Genomic DNA, 24,346 nt, shown 5'->3' on the forward strand with positions numbered 1-24,346 from the left:
ATAAAACACATGCTAGTTCCCTCACATTTGAAAATGGGGCAGTCCACACCATCTTCGCAGATTTGCTTGCGGTCAGCACCCTGTCGTTGCTTTTTCACCTCCTTTTAGTGCTGGTAATTTGGTGACCTTGTGGTGGCAATCAGCTTGTACTAACAAGATCCAGCACCATGCTGATGTTGAGTTCCAAAGGGTACCACTGATGGGATATGTTGGAAATGGCCCTGTTTGCAAGGTTATCGCCAAACCTTTTGCTTCTTCCTCCCTTGTTTTTCCTGACCGGTGGTTTTTGGAAATAGGTCTCTGAGCACTTTACCACTGCTGATCAGTGCTAAAGTGCATATGATCTCTGTGTAAATTGTTATTGTAATTGGTTATCCATGATTGGCATATTTTTCTCACCAAGAAGTCCCTAGTAAAGTGCACTGAGTGTGCCAGGGCTGGTGATACAAATGCTACTAGTGGGCCTGCAGCACTGATTGTGCCACCCACATGAGTAGCCCTAAAATTGTGTCTCAGGCCTGCCACCGCAGTGCCTGAGTGCAGTCTGTGAACTGCCTTGTCCACCTGGTCAGTGTCCCCACTGACCAGGCCTAACCCTTCCCTTTCTGTATACATTGGACACCCCTATGGAAGGCCCAATGTACTCCCCTGGGCATGGTGCAGTGTATGTGAAAGGTAGAGCATGTACTAGTGTGGGTGTATGCTCTGGTGGTGAATTACAGACATTTTTGTTTTCTACTATTGTAAGGCTATCTTGCCCATAGGCTATAATGGGGAATGCTATGTACAGTGGTTACCTGCATTTCTTCCCATAGGAGCAAGATAGGACATAGAAGTCTGGTATCCCTGAACTCAGAATGTAATAACACATCTTTTAGGAAAGGTGGTTTTTAAATCATGTGTTTGACCTTTCTGTGTGCCTTGGCCTGTTTGGGTATTGACTGTCTGGTTTGACCGGTGCGATCCTGCCCCGCAGCAGACCTGTGATTACTGAATTATTAGGTTCATACATTGCCTCTAACGAGCAGCTCCTGGTTTAATCGATTACGGGACTCCTCCGCCAGGTTTTGCAGATATGACCACTGTGTCGGATCCTACCCTTGTTCCCGATCTTGGGCTAATTCTCGCCCACTGGTAGTAACGCAATCTGCATAATCTGCTGGACACCACGCTGTTCCGGCCATCTCCCGGATCTCTGTATTGTGCCTTCACTCCGGGCATAGAACCACCACTTGGGAGAAACGCCTGACATCAGACGCCTTGGACCCACTTCATGCCACCTGTGCATATGTGCAGGCTTACAATTCAGGCAATACATTGTCAGTCCGGATGATGATCCTTCATTTTTAATGGGATCGAAACGCTGTCGACAGTTGATGTAGTTATACACTAGTTCTCCATTGTGTGACTCAATTGAGTTGTACTACATGAGCACAGCTAGATTGATTTTGCTACCTCATTAGCGTCTCACTAGTTTTCTAAATTTGCCTGAGAAATACCTTATCCCTGTAAATATTGTTTTGTCATTTTTTGCTGTTGTGTGCACTGGATGCAGGATTGCGTCCCACTGTAAATTTGTGTGCTATGAAATCCCTTTTTATATTGTATATTGATTAATAAACAGGGTCTGGCTGGACACCTTTATCATTATAGCGCAGATTGTGGCCTATAATCATTCTAAGTCCTCACTTCTTTTGCGCATGTTCTTAATGGATGCTGTAGCCGTTGTGTAGAAGTATATCTAGGATGTGCAAGGATATCAGGGTGAGTAGGTCAGCAAAGTTTTGATAGTTGATGTGGCACCTGTGATGTCTGGAACATGGAGGAGTCCTGAGTGTGCCTTATACAGCATGAGATCGAGTGTATGTTTGGTAGTTTGAGGGTATGTAGTGGTTAATGGGATGTGTATACGGTTTGATTGATGTGTTGTGATGATGCTATGTGGGTGTCTGCGTGCTCTAAAGCTGGGTTTTACTGTCAAATTTGGCAGAATTGCTTATTAGGTGAGCCACAAAATCAGCTTTTTCCATGTAGAATGCAGTGGAGCAGAAATTCTGGTTGAAGGCCCTGTTTGGTCTAACAATTCCAAACAGTACATGCATTTGTCTGTGTTTCTTCAATTAGTTGGAAAAGCCCAGGTGCAATAAAGCTCAGAGGCATAGATTGAAGTAGGCAAAAGGCAGGGAGGGCTGTTACTTCCTGTACCTATGGATGCTGGAACTGTGATAATGTCACTTCCTGTGGTGATGAATGCTGGGACGCTCATCTGTATAGCTTCTTCGTTTTATATTCTGATATTAAAATTAAGTCTTAAAAAAAAGGATGAATCTATATTTGCGAGCAACACAAACAGCACAATTGATCTTCAAATAGAGCAATAAAAAAATGGTAACAGTAATTTGTCATCTGATAGTAGGATATCGACTATGTTTCAATATGATGGTTTCTGAAACAGTGAAAAGCGGCTTTAGGAATTTTTCACTGTCAGGACATGTAAAACTTAAGTACAGATGTCCTAATTTTTAAATGCCATGTAGCCTGCCCTATAGTGAAAAGGAAGTGTTCGATCTGGCGAAAGCTTTATTTCGCTAGGTCAAAATGGTAGTTTTGAACAGCAGTACAGGCTACATGTGTTGCAGTGCTACTTTAGTGAGTGGTACAATTGGTGCTGAAGCCCAGTAGAAGCATTTAATTTACAGGCCCTTGGTATACTTAGTACTGTATATAGGGACTTATAAGTACATTAAATGTACTAAGTGCAGGTAGGCCAATCTTGTGATGTTTAAGAGAGAGATCACTTTACTACTGGTTTAATATGGATAAAGTGCACAGGGTCCTACCAGCCAAAAGAAACAGGTTCAGCAAAGGAAGGCAAAAATGTGGAGTGGCCCACCAGAGATGCCCAGGTCTAACACACATAATATTATTTATTTTATAAATGCTTCATTGAGTAATTGTCAGTGAGCATGTGTATTTTGGGTATTTTTCACAATGTTTGGAGTTATAGAGCCAATGTACTAATATTAATAATGAAGGTGCAGGTTTACTCAATAAGTGAGACACTGAGATCTTGGTATGTAGTAGAAAGATGGCCCTCCAAGCCTTTCTGACTCTCTGGGTGGATCAAAAGATGTGCTTAGAATTGTGAACCGAAAAATAGTATAACACAATTAATGAAACTGAAATACGTATTTTAGTAATACCTTCAATACATGAATGTATGAACAATAAAAGTGGTTAGCAAGTACATTAAATAAAGTAAAAAAATAACATGATGAAAATACAGTTGCAACATTGAGCATCCAGGTTATACATAATATATACTGATTTCAGTCACTAACTGACTAAAAATCGTGCGGTCATAAATTAAGGCTTATATAGAGGATGTAAATTCTCACACAAATGTTCTCTGAAATCATGATAGTGTACCCTATGTAAGTAAAAACATAATCTTACAACAGCACACTTAAGTGTGTCAGTTTAGAGAATTCAGACTTTACAGACCAGGAAAATGTGAGTATCTCTGAAATTCAGGAATATAACCTGTTAGATCCTTGTAAAACAGATTTATCTTGGGCTGTTGTTCACCGTGAATCTGGAGCTACATTGTTACAGAGGGAACAGAAGGTGTCCTGGTACATGTGGCCAATCATGTTTGAGGCCACAGGGACAGTCATACACACAAGGAGTATGCTTTCTTTATGCTATGTAGATTCAAACACTTCACAAACCAACTACATTTTTGACCTCTGCACAGCAAGGATCAGAGGATCTGCAAGTGTGGGCCAGGGACAATTCTTCTGGCCCCATGTTCATACCATGCAGGGTAAAGAGGGTGATAGCATGAAAGATAGGGTTGGTATTTGCACTGCAAAAACTTCAATCGCAGCTATGTCCACTGGGATGGACCTTTACCATGAACTAAGGCTAAAATTATAAATATAGCAATATATAAATGACAGTAAAGCAGAGTTTGTCCCACAAGAATGCCAACGAAGATTAATTTTGAAAACCATTAGGGTTATTAACTAATTAGTTAAGTTATCATTTCAAATTCAATCAGTTAATCATAGATCAGTAGTCACCTGAATAGAGCATGTATAAATATAACCCAGGCAATTCATTTCGGCAAATGCAAGTACATGTTATTGAAAAAAACATATGGAAAGTGAGATGAAATTCAGTTTTCATGAAGGGGAACTCCCTAAAGCTAAGCTAAGGTTATGGGTATATTTGAAACTCTTGAAGTGGCTGTTACCAGAAAATGGAGCACTGAAAGTAGAATCAAATGAAGGTTGCAACCAAGAAAAGGAGAAAACTACTTACACTAGAAAGTCTATGAGCATAACTATAAGAATCTTTGGGAAGAAAGAGAGAGAAAGGGAACATTAGCCTGCAATTCTGAAAAACTAAACTCATTTTCACACAGTTAAAACATGAAATTAAGTCTAAGAGATATATTCCATAGGTTCTCATCAAGTAAACACCAGTCAAAAATCATTGTTCCTGCTGTACTTGGCACTGAGTTCCTTCTCACGGATAATACATTGCCAGATTCTTCCATCATCTCAGCCTTTACAATATTTCGCAAAGGAGTATCCACTTCTTCTGTCTCTTGTGCAGGTGATGAGAATCCTTTTCAACCATTTCATTGCAACAAACATGACCTTCCCACAACAAACAGAAATGAGTTTTTAATGAAAACACAGTGACTCTAGTATGTGAAACAGAAATAAAGTTATGTTCACTAAACAAAAATACAATGTTGACCTTAAAATGGAGTTGGACACCTGGGCCCACTCATTTTAGTTTTAAGATGTATACATCCCAACTATAGCTAAATCAAAACATATACATCACTTGATTCACTAAAAGTGTAAAATAACGTGTGCACACATATAAGTAATAGTTGAGTATGTTACACTTTATCATATTATTAAACACAAATAATGACTTGCATCGCCAAGGGGAAGTCCACAAAGATGACCTTATAGCAAATGCAAATGTTAATGCTGGGCAGGGGTGTGCTTAGTAAACAGACTTTCCTGTGTTCACCTGCATTTTTAGAGGTGCTTTATTTGTGTATAACCCTTCTCACAGCACCAATGAAGACAAGTGATGTATTATTGGCATTTTATATATGTATATTTTGAATTCCTGAGCGGAGGTAACTCAGCAGAAGTAACAGAGTAACCAAGAAGCATGGAATCGATTAGCATCGTATAGCATTGCATCAAGCCTCTGCCTAGCCTTTAAGACACTTGCAGTATGATGCACCAAATATGTCCACCCAGGACTCTTTCAGGGGAGATCTATCCGGAGAATGCATTGCAGGTATGCTTATACTCAAAGTTCTTAGCTGAAGGGTAGCAGGTGACTGCCAAGCAGTGTTGATGTATTTTTAAATTTTCACATTTCAAACAACAGTTTGGAGGCTGAGTTTGACTCTTCAAATGAATCTTCTGAGAAAAGCATCCCTTTATAGCTTGCATGCAAGAATAGGCTTGTATTCAAGCATCTCAATTTCAAAAACCTGAAATCATTTCATAGGTCTCCACTTGCAAGCCTGCAGTATCTTCAAAACCAGCTGCATCATTTACAAAGCAATCATGACCAGCACCACATCCTATGTTACAGAGAAATTTACCATTTGTGGTCACACCCGCAGCAAGGACACCATCAGACTTCAGACTAACAAGTGTAAAAAATGAAAAAAAAACAAGTCAACAGGCCTTTTCTATCTGTGCACTCAGGATCTGAAAAAACATCCCCTTATGCATCAGGAAAGCCACAACGCTGCTGCGATATAGAGAACAGCTGAAGACTCACCTTGTTTAAGAACATTACATTGAAATGCATTTATCATCCACAACCGAGTTTCCTCTCCTATTGCTCATTGACTTTAACCTTGTCTTTGACCATGCACAGCTCTCCGCTCCCTTTTGGGTGGGTTTTTGCTATAGTCATACTCTATACATGCATATAAAGGGGCATAGCATAGAGATGCTGACCCTGTACGCAGAAGGAAGCATATTATTCCACTCTGTCATTTGAAAGGGACAATTTTCACATATACGTGTAGCAGCTGAAGTAATATGATTGCAACTGCAATACATGGACCAAGGACAACAGGACTGTCCTCTGCCATAATTTTCGAATCTCTAAGGAATTTCCTGCCTATTTAAGTACATCCCGCCACATTAGTAGCAAAGAATAAGTTAAGAATAAACATAGTACCATGGAAGCTCACAGGCAGACATTGTAATCCTTAAGGAAGGGCATGAGATGCCATTCTATTAGAATCGATCAAAGGAAATTAACTTTACAAACGTGCCCCTATAAACAGTGACAGGACAGACTACAGAGCAGCCGCCGTCGGTAGTAGGAGTTCCTGCAGGGCGGTGACGTGGGGAGGGGGAGGGGCAGGGTGGGGGGTAATAATATATGGATTACGGAGTTTAACAGGTAAGTAAACATATAAATAAATAAAACAAATTTTGTTGCGTGCACTGCATCACCAAATGCGAAGCAGTGTGCGCAACAAAATTAGTTTTATATATCTTTTGTTTACTTACCTGTTAAACTCCGTAATCCATACATTACTACCCCCCACCCTGCCCCTCCCCCTCCCCACGTCACTGCCCTGCAGGAACTCCTACTACTGACCGCAGCTGCTACAGAGTCACTAAACTTATTCACAATGCGAAATAATAAGTTACATTTGTGATTGATTCATTTGTAAAGGTAATTCTGTCCCACTGACATCCCGCTAAACAGGCGTGTGGGAGTGCTGTTTTTAACACTTTATTTATCTTCTGTAAAAAGCTGCATGCATTTTTTTTAAATGTACTTTTTAGGTTTATTCACTTATGTGTATATGCACCTACATACCAGCTGGACCAGCACATCACTCCAAACTATCAAGAACATAACATAAAACACCTATTATATCTGACATTTCTCTGTTGTCAGTAGCTTCATTGTGTCTACTGAAAATCAAGTGTCATTTAATGGAGATGGATAGTGGAGTACATCCAAACTATAATAACAATAAAACGCTTATTCGTGTCTGTGTATCTTTACCCCACGAGTGACGCTACCCATAGGATGCTCCAATAGTACCCCACATCCTCTACGGACATCCAGGTCCCTCAACTCCACATTACCATTGACCCATTTTCTTGACTCATTTATTTAGAAATGCTCTTGCTTGGAACTTTATGTGAAGATTTGGGAAGAAAACAGCACCACATATACATAACCACAGTAGTAGTCAATGGTCGCAGTCGACTAGGATTTAGGCACGATTTGAGTCTGACAGAGATGGGGCCAGGGTCGGATACACCCAGTAGAGTGGTCCCACTGAAGACTGGAAGTAGATATGTTCAAAAAGATTTTAAGTCCCAATCCAAAAAGGGACCTTTCTCCTGATGGTACACTGCTGAAATTGCAGCTTCCCCCATGGAAAAGAGAGTCAGATGTGTGACGCTGGTTGGTCCTGCTAAAGCTCTGGAACTTTTGAGATTTTGTCTGGCACTCTACTTCTTTGGACTTGAAGATGCCAAATAGAGCTGACAATCTCTGCTTCCATTCATTATTAGGGTTATCCTTGATTTTCTGGCTTCAGGATAAGAAGGTGGAAACCAATTTGTGACCATGACAGAGAGAAGAGACCTCATAAAAATATGGAAGCATTTTAGAGAGAGCAAGAGCACTTTATGGTTTAAGAATGTGTTAGCCATTTTGAAATTAGTGTTTTTGATTGTTTTTACAATAATGCAAAGAGACAGTGCAGCAAAATAAGGTAGGCATAGGGGAGAAAGGAGGTTGAGTAAATTCTACAATCACTGGTTAGCGCACAGTATAAAATGAGCAACTCACCACCACTTCTTTAGAACAGGACCTAGGAAGACTACATTCAAAGAAGGCAGGCGAGAAGAAAGAGAACGTATTCAATGTTTAATGTGCTTCTGGTGTCTTTCTTTTCATCTGGCTTTTGTTTGTTGAAGCATTTGATTTTTCAAGGGATTTTTTTGCGATAAGAAATGCAATTTATTACCTCCATTTCTTCTTTTCTTCCTTTTCCTCGTCTTGTCCAGTTTTCCCCTCCCCATTTTCTGATTCTCTGTCTGCCAGTCTTCCTATTTTTTTATTTGTCTTTAATTGTGTCTTTTTTATGTTTCCTTTCTTTCTTTGTTCCCTTTTCTCGTTCTTCACCTCTTTCTTTCGTTTTCCTTACTTCTTTATTTCTCTCTCTAGCCATTTTATGTGTCCTTTCAGCATATAAACCAGCTGTATGTACCCATAGACTTTGGTATATTGAATATACAACTGATATTATAGGCACTGAACTCATACTCTTACATAGTACCTTTCCATCTCCTTATAAAAGCAAGAAATTTCAGACCAGTAGTTACTGCCTTTACAAGAGTGACATATTAGTAGTAAGCATAGCTGGTTCCAGTACTAAAAAACAGCAATTTGTTTATTGAAACATATAATAAAATACTAGAAGTTTTAGGCAGTGTTGTCACTAGGGTGGTGCGGGGGATGCGGACCGCACGGGGTGACACATCACTTGGGGTGACACCAATCACGCACCGGGTGATTGGGCTCACACCAGGTGATCGTGGTCAGTGGGGCAACGCGTCTGTGGCTCACTGACGCTGCAAGCCCGGGCAAAGCTAAGGGGATGGGTGGGTGTCCCTGCGGCACAGTCCAGAGTTGACTGACAGCTTGCTGGCAGGCAGGCCCAGGGAAGCGCAGCAGCGAATAGTGCGCATGTTCCGTTTTCTGGGCTGAGACAGAGGGTTGCTTCATGCAGCAACCCCTGGTCTCCTGTGGGCAGGTAGCAGTATCCCTGCTCTAGCCAATCACAACGCTGCCATTGCAGCGTTGTGATTGGTGCAGGGGAGGGAGGGAGGCTGCTTGAAGCCTGCTTCACAAAAACGCAGCAGCCCAGGACCGCTCAAGAGGGTTTAGGCAGCGCGGAGCGGTACCAGGCGGTAAGTGAAGTTTTTTTTTATTACAACAAGTGAGGGGGTGACACCTTTACCCGCACTGGGTGACACCAACCCTAGTGACGCCACTGGTTTTAGGCCTTGTTTAAATTCCATCTATGTACATTAAGAGAGGTGTTTTAATGGAAAAATCACCTGTAGTAACAGAGTAGCCATAGTACGGCAGACCGGTAATTATTTATTGTATTCCCATAGCTAAATTTCAAAATGAGGAAAAATTTACAAAAATAACTTTACTAATATCCCACACATAGTTGTCTCCTAGTTCATGGGCACCTTTTACGAGTTTTGATATTCAGGAATTCCATAATTTACAATGCAGTCCCGGGTAGAAAATCAAAAGTGACTAGTTAGCACAACTTTTATTGTGGATATCTAATGACTAAGGCTTGGTCTATCTAACTTCAGTGGTCTTTTCCATCATGAAAGTGTTTAAGATTGAAAGAAAATTGAATATAAAACTCAGTTTACCGAATTCAGCCAATGTCAGATGAGTACTATAAGATGGGAACCTGGATCGTAGTTTTCTAGCGCTATTCATATGTGCATGGTCTCTAATAAGGAGCAACAAATCAGTAGTTAGCATATTATTGTTACTCTTTCAAGTCGAAACCGGCTTGCTTCGTTAGTATTTGTGTTGGGTTTTCAACTGTTTCCAGGAGTAGCAGAAGTTGCCAAACAACAGCCCTCTTAATGGAAGGCAGTTGGTGGGTAGCCCTAACCTACCCCTAGCCCTTGCAAGTGGTAAAAAGATAACGTAACGCACAGAGTTCAGTCCAGCTGGAATATTATACATGAAAAAGGTTTTATTTAAATTACATTTTGTTAAAAGTCGAATCCCCGAATACATTACAAATTTACAATGGGTCTTCAACCTCAATTTACCACTCCTTCAAAGACTGCATATTTTTTTATAGAATGTGTTTTAGTGCAGTTTGTCTTTAAGTATATAAAGTTTCATTTGAAAATAAAATTCACAATTAATGCATTTCTCCTTAACCCTGAGGTATGCAGGTTACTTTCCTTTGGAGGGGCACAACCTATTGTGCCTTAGCTCCTGTAGACAAGCCTGTAATACAGCTATATCCCTCATATCTCTTTTAAATGTGTGGAAAACAAGGCCTATGGCATAGAGCCACCATGTTTTGCAATGGACCAGAAGCAACTATTGAAGTTATATTTCAAAATAAATATGGTAACTTAGCATATGATTGTGATTGGAACCATGGGAAAATGTTTTTATCAGTAAAATTGTTTAGACCACATTCTCATTCATACCCTAAATTTTACAAGTTAGTCATTCATGTTCATGTTTCTCCTTGCTTTTCCCTCATTTGACTGCTTTTTCTTGATTTAATACCCTGTTTGTTTAGTGTGTCTCCTTGCTTTTCCCCTGTTTTACTACTTTCTATAGCTTTTTCACTTGTTTTTCGAGTGCCTTCTCCTTCCTTTCCACTCATTTTCATTGCTTGTTCCATGTTTTTCCCACTTTTTTGAGTACCTTCCTTGCTTTTTCCTCATTTATATTGGTTTCTCCCTGTTTCCCTCATTGACTGCTCCTGCCTGCTGCCTTTTTGCCTCTCTGTAGTCTGCAGCTCGACCCCATTGAGAAAGCCCCAGGTCAGCTCTCTCTGTGCTACTGCATCGCTCTTGCTCCTGTCTTGTTCTTGCTTTTCCCAATGTTTTTGGGTGCCTTCTCCTTGCTTACCCCTCATTTTCACTGCCTTCTCCTTGCCTTTTCCCCAATTTTTGATGTGCCATCTCCATGCTTTCCTTTCATTTACATTACTTTCTGAGTGTTTCCCCCCGTTTTTTAAGTGTCTTTTCTTTGCTTTCAAAATATATCATTTAGCAACTCCAGGGCTGTGAGACCCTTAAGGATGATATGGAATGCCTTATAAATCCTTGATTGATTGATTGGTTGATTGATTGATTGATTGAAAGGATTACCTGGACAGAGCACAGACAGGGTGAAATGACAGCCTGCCACAGGGAAGCAATAGACGCATCCTAGTTGGATGACCGATCAAACTGATACAAAAGGTGATGGGGCTAACTGTGGCGAGACTTGAGCTTTGGCACTTGAAAGCACTTCAAGAGTAGAGCGTTAACAGTACCTTTAAAACTCCTTCATTAAAATGTCTAAAGCCGCCAAGTACAACAACATCCCTCTCCTTTTTCGGAGTATGTTACAGTGTATGCAGGCAGTAGGATTCTGTGCCATGAAGGAAATCCTGCAGTCAGGCACTAAACTTGTACTTCTGTGTCAGCCAAGATGACTGTCCCCCAGGCCATGTGTCTGGTGACCACACTGATGCACTGGTAAATTCCACATGAAAGCACATAGAAGCCATGATAAGGGCAAGGAAGCGTTCTCTCACAGTGGAAATCCTGGTCCTAGACCTCACTGTTTCTATCATACATCCAATTATCAATGCAGATTGTCCCACTCCCACTTCACCTGGATTGCTGTACGTGGTCAGAGAGAGATGCCCTATTTGCAAAGTGCACATTCGACCATGGATTCAGTACTGGTTGTCACATGGGGCTTAATCTGTTACTCAAGGATGAGTTCCAGGTACGCCCTAACAGACAGCATAGTTATTGGAGCTATATTGTTCCCATTGGTGCAGGGCCAGGATTGTGGGTACATCTGTGTTGGAATCTATTGTCATACTGTTTACCTCGTTCTGCTTACAACTACTGTTGCAGCCTATTGTTTCTACTATGATGATGGCTGTGGTTTGAGCTTTTGTGTCTACTTATCGGCTCCTTAATTGTTGCTTTCGTTTCAGCTGTGGTAAAAGCTAATGCTGTTGGTGCTGCTGAATTTTCAGCTGTGAACACTACTGTGTTCTCTGTGGTGGTTTCATCTGTGGTTGTCCATCCCATAATGGTAGTTGATGGTGCTGATGTCCATCTGTAGCCACTACCATGGTACCTACTGAGGTTGTGGCTGCGTTCACTGCCCTGATATCTGTTGCAGTTGCAGCTGTGGTCGCGGTTGTCATTACAGCTGTGGTTGCTGCTGTGAACGCAACTATTGGTTCAGCCAAAGGTGTTTTTAGCAAGATCTAAAAAAGAGTGCCTCTCTCCCAAGGCAACCTTAAACACAAAATGATCAGTTCCCAAAATAAGGCGATCAACATGGCCCCTTTGGATTTTTTGTCAATCTTGTTTGGTATGACTTGGGCTCTGTCAGACAGTTCCCTGTCTGTATCAATATCTAACAGAGTGCACCTCTCCCCATGCATAGTTGTCTGACTGCATAAATAAACCTGGATATGCTTGTGCACTAGAAAAACGCCACATCTTATGGTCGACATTCGTAATCAACCAATGACTATGGACCGACCAATATCTGAATGATATTTACAACATTCAGTGACTCAAGTGGGCTGACATGTCGCCCCATGAGATCATATAGGCTTTAGCTGGTTATCTGCATTCAAGCCTAAGATATATTAGATCACTATCCGTTTTACTTAAGTGGGCATGCACACTGGTCCTTGTATTGAGGATCATTTTCATGCCGCTTTCAGTCATCTTTACAGAGCTCCAAGAATTCACCCTCTATCAAGCATGTAGACTAACTCTGAAGCGATGAGTGGAGCCTTAATTGCTGAACATGGGCTGCTGTATTTACACCTCAAATAACATCTGGCTGCGGGATTTAGAGAGTCCTGGAAGAGTAATGATATTTCCAATTTTAATTAAAATACCAGGATAGCTTTAAAATCAATCAGTGCATATTTAGTTTACATAGAAATAGTTGCTCGCATATGTTGTTTACCAAATTGTAATCCACCAGTGATCAACACTGCTTAACTATCATCTCAGAAAAACCATAATGCTTGGAATATTATTATTCTAAGAAATGTTCTGATTACATATTTCATGTAAGATTAACAATAACGCACCTAGTCATTATTTTATTTCAGATTTGCATAATTGCAATATTTTGTCCCAGGTATTAGTTGATGCTAAGCGGCCCACTTGTGGTGAAGGATGTTAAAGTCAAAACAAATATTATTTGTGAGCAGCTCTCGAAATCCATTCCTAATTCCCAGAACTAATTCTAACATTGGTTAAAGGGACAAAACCAACAATCCACACAATAGCAGAGAATTGCTGAAACTGAAGCACGTCTAGTTCCTGCATGATTTTGAACATAAAATGTGACCTATCTGGAGCAAACCTATGATGTTACAACGCATACATTTACAACCCATGCACTTACAGCGCAGTTTTTACATCGCAACATCCACTTTAACGCATTTCATTACATCGCATGACACTACATCGCATTTTAAAAAACTACCTTTACAACGCATTCCATTACATTGCCTACTACCTTTACAACGCACACTATTACAACGCATACCTTTATATTACATTTAAGGTATGTATTGGATAGTATAGGGATAAAAATTACTATTTTAACTCCAGGGGGTGCAACAGTGGGGTAAGTGTTGGCTACCATTGGGGTTAAAAATTTGTATTCTAACTCTAATGGTATACGTTGTAATGGTACGCGTTGTAATGCCTGCGTTGTAGTGACATGCGATGTAGTGTCAAGCATTGTAATGGTATGCGTTGTAATGCCTGCGTTGTAGTGTCATGCATTGTAAAGGATGTTGCGATGTAATGCCTGGGTTGTAAGTGTAGTGCGATGTAATTGTTGCGTTGTAAAGGTTGTTTCCCATCTGGAGCAGGGTGAAATAAGGCATGACATTTCCGCTAGATATAAGGGGAGGGGTCAGCTGTGCTAGGAAGTTCTGCAGGTAATGAATCTCTCCAAGAAACAAAGTGTAACTGTTTGAAGACTGGAGAAGAAAGCAACATATATGGAGAAAGCATGCAGTGCCTGGAATGGAAATCTAGAAGTGCAGGTACTCCTTGTCCTTGACCACCTGTTTGCTGCTGAGAAATGCTGATATTCTCCCATTAAAAGAATTGGAGCAGTGCTGAGAAATGCTGGCTCCTCCGCTAAGGCAGAGGAGTGTTTCCACACTGCTCTGTGAGCAGTAGTTAAAGGAAATATAAAATTATAATACCCAGTGTTATTATCATTTTCGTTTTCCGTTTCCTGGTGCGGGCAGGCTGGACTGCCAGAGCAGCGGCCAGGAGTAGGAGTAGTTGCTCTACTCTAAAGTGTGTATAACTTATGGCCTGCCAAACCATCATTGCATGTTCTGCACCCAGGCTGCAGGCCAAGTTTAGCATGTAAACCATTATGTTTATAAAATATTATATTTGATTTAAATTAAAGAAGCCATGCCCAGGTAATAGTTAAAGTAGTTTCTCTAAAATGTTTTATTACAGCATGGTTCCATTTCGCATGTTTTCCACACAGTACTGCAATTTGTACTGTAAATAATTGACCTCACCTTTAAGTGTTCCCTCAAAATAGGTTGAAGACATTTAGATTGAATCTCCCACAGGCTCTCAGTTACAATATGAAAATGTGATGCATCTCCCAGCGATTGGTTACTGCGTGTATAATACCATGATAAACGTTCTTGATAAATGGTCTTTCCCTGTCTTTCAAACAACTAACGCCCAAAGGTAAAATATTTGCTATAACTCATAAAGCCTCTCCCTAACCTGCTATATTTCAGATCTGTCAGTTATCTTTTCGGATATATGTCCTCTTTCCTTATTAGAGGCATTGCATATGAGAACACTGTCTATATGTCAATATCAATGCTAGTTTTCCTTCAAATATCACAAACCTATAGTCTGTGGTTCTTTCTAATGACCTACAGTTAGATATAGAAGATACCTTGATATCTGGAAGAGGTGTGGGCACATGGGATATGCTGAAATTTTAACACTCCAACATTTTACCTCAAACAGAGTGCCCACATTCACTGGATCAGAGATGATGTTGAACCACAGTTTCATGATTCAATGTGTCCCCGCATTAAGACTCCTCCCAAAATAAAAAAAACAGGTACATACATTAAAATTAGGTGATAGTGAGTCAATTCGATAAAGGCTTTCAATGAAAGTTATATAGGGAATGCAAAAATCTGAAATTAACATACAGCATTCCTAGTAGAACAAGAAAGTTTTCTGGCTAACCCTATAATCAAGGGGTTGTATATATTCTTTTTGCACATGAAATTACCCAATCTGCAGACTCACTGAAGTGTGAGCAAATCTAGCATTTCATGAGCATATCAGAGCACATGAAAAATAAACATATTTGTCTGAACACTCGAGCGCTATATGACTACATGAATTATTATTTTGCACCCTCACCGTTAATGTCACCCAGAAATTTTAGAACAAGACTAGGTACATAAACAATGTGTTAAATGAATGAATAGACAGAGTGAATCAGTGGGAATTCTTCCAATCGGCAACTACAGTACCTTCAATAATTCATTGTTTTTTAAATAATTCTATTAAGAGAACTAAATAAACGTTTAAGGGGTCTATTTTAATTGACCCCAGTCTCTATAAAATTTATGCTACAACTCAATTACTGCATCACATTATTTATTGTTTAAGTGCTAAAATTAGTTTAACTGTTATCTATGGCTCTGGGAGAAACATACTAGTGTGATAATCTACATTAGAATCCAGCAACTAACTGCTATGACATACCAACAGTTGTTAACAATAGCTGCTACCCATTGTTGCTACATCATAAAGGAATGCCAGGCTGCTGTGGCTGGGCTCCCTGAGAGCCTTGCAGATCATCTCTGAAAAGCAGAGAGCATGGCCTCTGTAGGAAAGGCAAGGGAAGGCACAGAGAATATGAAGTTAGGTGTCAGGAGATCATATATTTTCTTTTTACATTTGGGACATGGAGGATAGGCTATGTTATGTATGACTCCTCATTAGTCCCCTAAATCTGCAAAACAGTTGAAAGTAGCAGCAGATCATTTTGTGGCCATATGTAACATAAAACTATTGGTGAATACATGTGAGTGACCGGGATGCTTTTGACCTCTATTTTGGGGGCCGTACATAACATAAAATTATAGATGGCTCTTATTGTCTGTTTAATTTCAACCAGAACTTCTTGGTAAAAAAAACAACCGCATAATTCATCTGTTGCCCGTCTACAATTCTCTATTATTTTAAAAAAATCCAAATCTGGTATTCACTGCTATGACATAGCACCAGTTGATAACACTCGTTGACCACTGTTACTATGTTGTAAAGTTCTTTTTTACAAGCTGACAGTGCTCTCTAAGAGCCTGTCAGCGCAGTGCTGCTTGTCTGCTTTGACTGAAAACAAAAAGCACAGCTGCAGGAGAGGAAAAGAAGGCAAGGAAATAGGTGGGGGTTGGTTAAGAATGACTGGTAAGGTATTGTTTTCACATTTGTAACAGGGAAGAGAGGCCATATTATGCATGGATTCCCTATTACTCCTTTGCCTCAGCGTAGCAGTTATACACAGTGGCAGATAATTTTGAGGGCTATACATAACATAAAATTATAGATGAGATCCGTGATTTACAGGGATGCTTTTCACCTTGGATCTGGGTGGCATCATAGAGAACTCGAGCTATTTGATGTTACTCAGTTCCCCATCGCAAAAAAACATCCCAATAACTCAGAGTTACTCATCAATATTTATATATGTACTATAGCTGATTCTAATGGTAGGACTTTTCAATTTGGGAAATATTTTGGAGAACTTCTTTATGTCTTACTCCTTAAAACAACTGACTCCAGCTTGCTTTGAAGCACTCCTCCACATAAAAGTAGCTCGCCTAGATAGCAAATGAATGCATAGTTGGATAATTGGGGACTCTAGTTTGGATCTTGTCAGAAATGGGGGTCTCTTGTTGGCAAAGGTAGGTACCTTAGTCCAAATATGGACCCTTGCTTCTAGTCAGGGTAAGGGGGATACACTTCTAAAAAAACACTGCTCGCCCCCTTGGAAGCTTGGTACAAGCATACAGGCTTATCTCAGAGGCAGTGTATAAAGCATTTGTGAACACATACAGTAATACATTGAAACACTACAAATGGACAGCACACCAGTTTAGAAAAATAAGTAATCTTTATCTAAACCAAGCAAGACCAAAACATAAAAAGAATCCACAATACAGTAATAAAAATATGACTTTCAAATGGTGGAAATAATTCAGTTCAAAGCAAATTGCATATGCAACACTTTTCACACCTAGGGGCCGATTAGGATTGCGGTGAATCCACATCCTCCGGGCCGGCGGAAGCCACCGACGGACCGGAGAATGCCCCGCCAGATTAGGATGGCAGGGGGGTCGGGAAGATCGTCCGCAGCTTTTCCGCCGAGGTCCCTTGGCGGAAAAGCTCTAATATGGTGGCGGTGTCTGTCAGACACCGCCAGCCATATTAGGATTAGCCTTGGGACATGCCTTTCCGCTGCGGCAATGCCGCCATGAAAAGGAATACGGTCTTTTCTTTGGGGACCCGTTGCGGGCCCCCCGGGGGAAGAGGGGGGTGTGGGTGCACATGGGGGGTACCTATGGTACCCCCCTGCATTTGCTTGCACATAGAGGCGGGCTCCGCGCGGTGCCTGCCGCTTTGTGCATGCAAATACACTGCACGCAGTTTTAACATTGCGGCGGGTGCTGCTTTAAGCAGCACCCACCGCAATGTTAAAAATACAGGATGTGACCGCCAGGGTGGCGGTCACATCCTAATTCGCACGGAGGGACCACCGCTTCCCCTGCGGACGGTCCCTCCAACTCTGGGGTGGCGGACAGACGCAGGTCCGTCCGCCATCATAATGACCCCCAAAGTACCTTGGATGCGTCGCGCACACAAACAAAAAGGGCAGCAGGGAAGGTGATGCATCGGTTCCTTACACTCAGGGATGGTGATGTGTTGGTTCCTTGCTCCGGGGTAGGTGATGCATCGGTTACTTACTGCTGTGCACGGAGGTGGTGCTTCAGTTCCTTATGGGAGATGAGGTGATGAGTCGGTTTCTTACTGCGTGGGGAGGTGATGCGTCGGTTTCTTACTGCGTCCCCCAATGATGTGACAGACTTTGCTCATCGATGCGATGTGACGATCCGGGACGATGTGTTGGTTCTTTCAGCGGCACAGCAGGGCTTACGTCGGAATCGGTGCAGTGATCTCGGACTTCGGAGATCGATGCACTCGATGCAGCGCTGCAACAATTTCTTCAGTGATGCTTCAGAAACAGGTGCAGATGCGTCATGATTCTCATTGTTGCATTGCTTTTCCAGCTCCCACGAGCCAGAACAACCTCCAGAGGCCCAGAACAGCTACAGGCACCTATTGGCAGGTCAGAACTCCCATCGAGGAAGTTTAGGGGAGCTGGGGGTGAAGTATTTTTGTCCCTGAGACTTCAGAACAGGAGGCAACCTCAGTTTCAAGCCTTTGGAGATCTTCCCGTAGCAAGGGACACAGCAAACAGCAAAGTCCTTTTCCCTTTCCTTGGCAGAAAATAGCCACTGCAGGCCAACCCCGGACAGCAAACAGAACAGGGTCAGTATTCCTCCTCAGTTTCTCCAGCTCTTCTCCTTAGTAAAGGTTCCTCTTGAATTCCCAGAAGTGATCTAAAAGGCTGGGGTATGGGCCCCTCTTTTTATACAGTACATCTCTTTGTTCTTTCCTCGCTCAGGGCTCTGAACCGAGTCCAAACCAGTTCTGGGGGGCACTTTGCAAGTACACAACAACCTACATTGTCAGTGTGAGCCATGGCACCAAACACACCAGAGGGGGGTGGATCATCATTGTGGAAGGCAGGCACGGCCCTATTAAGGTGGAGGTGCTACTCCTGCCACCACTTCAAATGCAGACCAGGCCTATTCAGCCTAGCGCTGACTCATCCAGACTCTCTGGTGCCACTGCACATCCCCTGCCCCTGTAACTCCACATCCTAGCAGAAGCACACTGGATGGCTAAGCAAGAAAATACCTACTTTCTACAAGTGGTATTTTCAAACACATAATGTAATAACCACACCCACTAAAAGATGAATTTTAACATTCTTAGTTCAGGCATACTAAACGTTATTTTCCTATCTGGTTCCTAGGGGGAGTTATGCTTATAAGATGTTATAAGGAAACTCCCCATTCTATCCTCAGGGAACAGATAGTCTTACAATAGTGAAAAACTAAATTGGCTGTATTTCACTATCAGGACATGCCACACACATCAGGGCATGTCCTACCTTTCACATACACTGCACCCTGCCCACAGGAGTAGCTTGGGTCTACCTTAGGAATGACTAACATGTAAGAAAAGGGAAGGTTATGGCCTTGGCAAGTGTGTGCACTTGCCAAGTTGACATTTCAGTACCAGACTGCACATAGGCTCTGCAATTGCAGGCCTGAGTTACATTTAAATGCTGCTTATGTGGATGGCAAAATCAGTGCTACAAGCCCACTAGCAGCATTTGATTTACAGGCCCTGGGCACACACAGTGCACTCTACTAGGGACTGACTACTAGTAAATCAAATCAGACAATTTACAGGGAAAGCATATGCACTTTAGCATTGATCAGCAGTGGTAAAGTGATAAAGTGCCCAGAGTCATAAAACCAACAAAAACAGATCAGAAATAGAAGGCCACAAAGCAAAGCATCTTGGGAAAACCCGCTGTAAAAGCCAGGTCTAACAGACCTCTACTTGAAAAGAGGTAATAGCCGAGCTATTCAATTATAAATGGCAGATCCCCAGCCAGGTCAGCTCTCCCACTCATAGCCTGGAGATTGTGCAATGTTCTTCAAGGCTCTGATGGTGGCATATATGGTCAGCCAGGTGTTTTAGCAGGTGTGAATGAGTTTGCACCCTAGCCCAGAAGAAGGAACTGTAGCATTATTTTACCCATATTGCTTGGAACACGTTTACCGATACCTCCTATCATAAATACTTAAATGGTTATTCAAAATTCTGATTTCATCTTTTCAATAATTTTCATAATGGTCACTAACATAAAAACTGCTGATAATGATTTATGTGAGTAGTTGTAGAATTATAAATGTGGAATATTCTGCTGCAGGGCTCTTGGCTGGTAATGCAGCATCTATGCTACTTTAGAAATGTTTACAATGGTGAATTTAGCCGTATTGTTAACAGACCGAAAAACTGCACTTATGTTACTAACTAGGGTGGGGCTGTATATTACTGATAGTTTGCAATACGCTGACAATCTAATACATAATTAGGCAAGACTAACAGTAGTGGGGCTTCATTGGATTTAACTTATCCTAGCACATGTAGCTGAAACTTGTTTAGAATGTTTAACACCACAGTACACTTCCAAAATCCACATGTCCAATATGAAACAAGTATTGGCAAAGCCAATTGGTCTCACCTTTGCTATCCAGCATCAATCTATTGGCATTGACATTTTTTGGTATTCCACAGATGGCCATCAGCATATGCACATGTGCAGCAGCTATCTGTGGAAAACGGAAAAAGGAATTTGGCACAGCCAATATGTCAATAACAGTTAGCAAAGGAAAGACCTATTGGCTTTGCCAATGCTTGTTTAATTTACTGATCTAAAATGGCCATTGGGTATGTTGTAAGGGTAAAGAGAAATTGCCTCTGGAGCATCATGGTGTAGTCAAAAGCACAAGCACGCACACTGCAGTCATCTTGGAACAGCAAAAAAGGATTTGTTCACAATCCCAAAATGATTGCCACATGCATGCACATGCCTATATCATGAACTCCGGGATGCATTTCACTATTTTTGTATTTATCATTACAGCACAGGGACAAAAATTTTAGAAGGGCAAATAAAAATATCTACATGAGCACTTACAAAAATAAGCAAGTGGCTCTGTTGTGGCCTCAGCATCAACAAATTCTAACATTGAATGGAGAAAATAGCAAAAGCTACAGGGAAGTCCAGCCCACTGGTGTTGCACCCATTGAGGATAGGCAGGCATGTTGGTATGGGTCCCTAGATGGTTCTCCAGGCAAAATGATTGTAGAAAGTTTCTAAGCACCCACTTTTAGAGATATGGTTACGAGGAGTACACTTTCATGCCGCCAAGGGCTCCAGGACCTCAGGAACAGGACTGGGGGTCAAGGTTCACTCCAGGGAAGTCACCAGCAGAGTCCAGGTAAAATGGTCATCTGGGCTTTGTAGGAAAGTGGGCTTCTTGCAGGTTTTTTGTCCTCTGTTAAGGCAGTAAGCCAACTAACCCTTGGAGTCCTCCTCTTTGTCCTGGGTACAAATGGGAGCAGGTTCAGCCCTTATGATTCTTCTCACAGGTCTCAACAGTAGCTGGATTTCTTTTTCAGTCTTCCACAAATCCAGCAGTGTTCTGAAGAGGGTGACCAGAGGTGCCAGTTTTATACCTGGTTTTAGCATGTGTGTGTCTGACCCCTCCCTAACTAAAAGGAAAAAAGTTCCCAGAAGTAACTCTACCCACCTTTGCAGCAGGTCATGTGTGCCCTACTGCAAACAATACCACTGTGTCCCTCTCTACCTAACTCCAACATGGCAGAACCTTGTGCAGAGTGTCTGTGTCCACCTTAGAGGTGTCACCAGAGAAATGAGCAAATCCAACCCCGTGTTCACTAACAACTGGTTCTGGGGACATCTCCTCTCCCACTGGGGTTGGTACCTGGCTGGCTAGAAAGGCGAAGGGAGGCAGGCCCAGGTATGAGCTACATCTGCCAGTGACAGGATAGGCATCCTTTGAAGATATACTGGGAGCTGCGCACAGCCACCGGGCCATCCTGTCAAGAGAAGGTCAACTTCTCCTCCACACTCAAGACCTTTTTCTCAACTCTGGGTGCCTATTCACACCTCGTCAAGAAGCTATTCAGCTCCTGGATGACAGTTGGAAGCTCAGGCAAAAGGGCTTATAGAGGCTTTAGGCAGGTTAAAGATGACTTTTTAAAAGTGCATGTTGTAAAATATTTTTTTGAAATCTGACTGTATTGGATTTGGAATACATCTTTGTGTTTGTTTCTTTAGTGGTGCTTCCATCCCCCTCAACCAATAACCCAATTTCTTACAATCAGTATCAGGGAGAACCATCAAAGTCACAATATTAACTTGTGCCTAACACTCTGTTAGCCTGGCAAAAAAAAAGTCAGGCTTAACTTAGATGCAATGTGTAAAGGATTTTTGCAGCCTACAAACCATAATAAAGTGAAAACACAACACAAGAAAAATCCCAAACCAATTTAGAAAACTAGAGTAAAATTAAATACATTATTTGATACTAAAACAACCTAAACCCAACCACTAGAACCGGAGATATGCAAATTAAAACAATTAAGGTAAGTATAGCACCAAAAAATACAAAGTACCACTCACAGTCATCTGGTGGCACTAAAATGGGGGAAAAGCCACAGGTGCAGGCCAGCTGGGATGGAGTGCGGTTCGGATATAGGGACGATGCTAGTCAGGGACCAGGTTAGTCTGGGTGAGAAGTTACCTTCAAAGTATGTTTGCATTTAAAAAGTCTGCAAGGAGAAGACTGAGCGTTTCACACGGGTGTTGCTGTATCGCAAACAGCTGGCCCGTCATCGCGGATGGTCGTTGAAGTATCTTTGGATTGGTGGCTGTCACTAGTGTTGTTGCTGTAGTGCAAACTGTAGATTTTGCTTGGCTGGTCATCGGTGGAGGTCACTATCAGTGTGAAGGGAAGGTCTTACCAGAAGTTTGCATTACCTGGTCATCATAGAAGGCAGAGTCATGAACGGATCCATTCGCAGTCATGAGGAGCCCAAACATCAGGATTTCACCTTTTCTTTAAGAGGAGTACACTCTGATACCAGCCAAGGGTCTAAGGAGGCATTTCCTGTGAATTAGGATTCACTCCAGCAGAGGCCCGCAGGGCTCAGGCAGGTCCAGTTGCAGGTCCAGGTAGGTTCAAGCGCAGCGGGTCAGCTGGACAGTTGCCAGAAGGCCGTTGAAGCTTATTGTGTCCCTGTAGCTCACACTGGATGCCAGAAACTGACGCTTGGGTTCACTCTGGTTAGCCTGGGATAAAGGCAAACAGGTCCAGGCTTCCTTATCAGACAGCAAGGCACTCCTTCAAACATCAGGGCAGGCCTCTGAAAGTAGTGCAATCTTTCTTCTGTAACTTCGACAGGTCCAGGGTTGGTCTGAAGAGTGACTCTGGAGGTCCAATAATACCTGGTGCCAGCTCTGGAAAGGTCTTCCCCTGTGAGGGCTCCAAACAGCAGAGTAGGTATGGTGACAGATTCCTTTGTGTGTGCATAAGGCAAACCCCTATGAAATGTGTGAGTGGGGATAGGTATAGCCTCTCCCAGTCTTCCTGTCAAGATGGCCCATCCTCTCCACATCCTCTTTGTGTTACTGTCTGAAAGCAATGCACAGACTCCAGCAGACCATTTACAGTCGTGTGACCCAGGACAATGGCAGAAGTCACTAATGGTTGGGACAAGAAAATAACAACTTTCTAAAAGTGGCATTTGCAGAATTGTGACTTACAATCTGACTTTACCATTAAAGAGAATTTTAAATTACTATTCATTTGAGCGTAAACAACATATCTCTTCTGCTCTCAATCCAAAGTTATCACTTATTAAATGTAATAAGGTAACCCATTATAAGTCAACAGGAGATGTAGGCCTTACAACAGTGAAATACTACTTTAGGAATTTTTCACTGCTAAGATATGTGAAACATAAAAACACGTCTGAATTTTTAAATACAATGCACCATGCCCGGTGAGCCGTTAGGGCCTACCTTAAAGGTTACTTATAAGTATTAAAAAATAAGGTTCAACTCTGGCAAGAGGTTTTTTTTTGCTAGGTTGAAAAGACAGTTTGCAGCAGGCTTGCGGGTAGCATTTAATCTAGAGGCCCTGGGTGCATGTAGTGCCATTTACTAGGGATTTACAAGTAAATTAAATGTGCCATTTGATGTGGTCCAATTTTACTATGTTTGAAGGGGGAGAAAGAAAAGGCCCTTTAGCACTGGTTAGAGGTGGTGAAGTGCACAGATTACTAATGCCTTGTAAAACAAAGTCAGCAAAACAGGAAGAGTGAAGGGAAATTATCTGAGGGAATACCACTCCAAGGATGTCAGTTTTAACAATATGTTAAAAAGTCCAAGATAGACATTTTTATCTAGTTCCTAAGGCAGAGATAACTTTATTTAATGTAAATATTAACTCCCAGTGCTTTCCTATGGAACAGCTAATTGTGCTACAATGCAAATAGATTTTAAGGCATTGTCACCACAAAAACATATTTAACATTTAGCTTTATGTGTTCTGCTTACATATCAAGCACCCTGCCTTATGACCACCCAAAGATTGCCTAGGGGTGACGTATTAATATTTAAAATGAGGGTGTACGCCGGTCAAATGTGGTTATTTTGACATGTCGAATTCAAACCTGCACAG

General features: G+C 41.8%; 1 protein-coding gene across 1 annotated transcript in view; it reads left to right on the top strand.

The window, feature by feature from the left end:
• KCND3 (potassium voltage-gated channel subfamily D member 3) overlaps positions 1 to 24,346 on the top strand; it is a 950,457-nt gene that overhangs the window by 699,059 nt on the left and 227,052 nt on the right. The gene's annotated exons all lie outside the window — the stretch shown is intronic.

Source organism: Lissotriton vulgaris, chromosome 5 (assembly GCF_964263255.1).
Source record: "Lissotriton vulgaris chromosome 5, aLisVul1.2, whole genome shotgun sequence".
Taxonomy (NCBI): Eukaryota; Metazoa; Chordata; class Amphibia; order Caudata; family Salamandridae; genus Lissotriton; species Lissotriton vulgaris.